This window comes from Lagopus leucura, unplaced genomic scaffold (genome assembly GCF_019238085.1).
Source record: "Lagopus leucura isolate 7727_CA_CO unplaced genomic scaffold, USGS_WTPT01 Super-Scaffold_100012, whole genome shotgun sequence".
Classification (NCBI taxonomy): Eukaryota; Metazoa; Chordata; class Aves; order Galliformes; family Phasianidae; genus Lagopus; species Lagopus leucura.
The window spans coordinates 20643585-20644828 of NW_024962267.1; the positions used below are offsets into that span (position 1 = coordinate 20643585).

The following is a 1244-nucleotide window of genomic DNA, read 5'->3' on the forward strand; positions in this document are numbered from 1 at the left end:
CCCAAAAAAAAAAAAAATCAAGAACAGGAAGATCAATTTTCAAGATTTAAGATTTTTAGAATCATTTTTTCCCCTCAATTCAGCCAACTGAGAGCACAGCTTAACGCCAGCGATGACACCTGTCAGGTGCACGTGCCATTCATGCACAGAGAGAAGCAGAGCATCCTGGAGAGCCGTGCCACGCATGTTTCGCTTCGTACAGAAAATCTGCAGTGCTAAAAACTTACTCTTTCTAACTGGGTGGCATTTTACATTTCCAAATGTAATTGAGTGAGCACGTCGCCATGGTGACGGTAGGATTCTGCAATAACTTTGGTGCCTTGTAATTGCAGTATATTTGTATACAAGCAGCTGAGCTTTCTTAATTCAATGCCCTCTTAACTCTTTCTGAGAGCCTGCAGAGCGACAAAGGCAGCCTTTGGGCTGGGAACTCCACGAGGAAAGGCTGGAAACATCAGAGCAATCAGAACAGAGGGGGGAAAAAAAGGAGAAAAAAAAGCAGCCTTGCCAAGAAGCAGATTATTATATAAACTTCAGAGCTCCTTAGCTTTTAGAAACGTCGCTGTTATCAAAGCCTAATTCGGATAATTAACTTCAGGTAGCTTTTTGGCAGGCAACGCAGCCCCAGCTGGAAGCAGCCCCTGACAGCAGCACATCGCAGTGCTGTCAGCATGGCACGGAGCTGAGGACAAGCACGGGGCACCCACCCGACCCAGTACACCCACACCTCGCTTCAAGGGAGCATTTTTGGGGCCGGGGAGCAACGAGCCGCGCTAGGAAATGGGCGTTTAAGGCAACGAGCCGGGTTGGTGCCAACCTTCGGAGGCGAGCAAGCAACAAAACCTTCCCCTATCATGCCCCAAACAATTACGCAAGTGCTTTGAATAAAAGGCCGGTTCAGCTCCCTCCGTAACGCCAAATACAGCCCTACCATAACGGCAAATAATCGCTCCGCAAACACATTCCCCTGCTAAGAGGCCACGCTGCGCTCGCCACGCCGCTCGGATAGCGCTGAGCATCGTTCTGACAAATTCCTGCAGCAAAACCCGCACCGGCGCTCGGCAGCACCTCCCTTACGCAGCGCCACGCGCGTTACAAGCCCTTTCTTTTTTTCCTTTCTGTTTTTTAAGTTAGGAACCCAACGTCGCAGCACAAACCTTATCCCCCCAACCTAGAAAAACAGCATTTTAGGGGACTTCCACCAAACCCGGGGCGGCGGGGCCGTGCGGGGCCGAGGAGACGCC

At 50.6% G+C, this 1244-nt stretch overlaps 1 long non-coding RNA gene across 2 annotated transcripts in view; it reads right to left on the reverse strand.

Moving 5' to 3' along the window:
* LOC122181659 overlaps positions 1-1244 on the reverse strand; it is a 76543-nt gene that overhangs the window by 74080 nt on the left and 1219 nt on the right. The gene's annotated exons all lie outside the window — the stretch shown is intronic.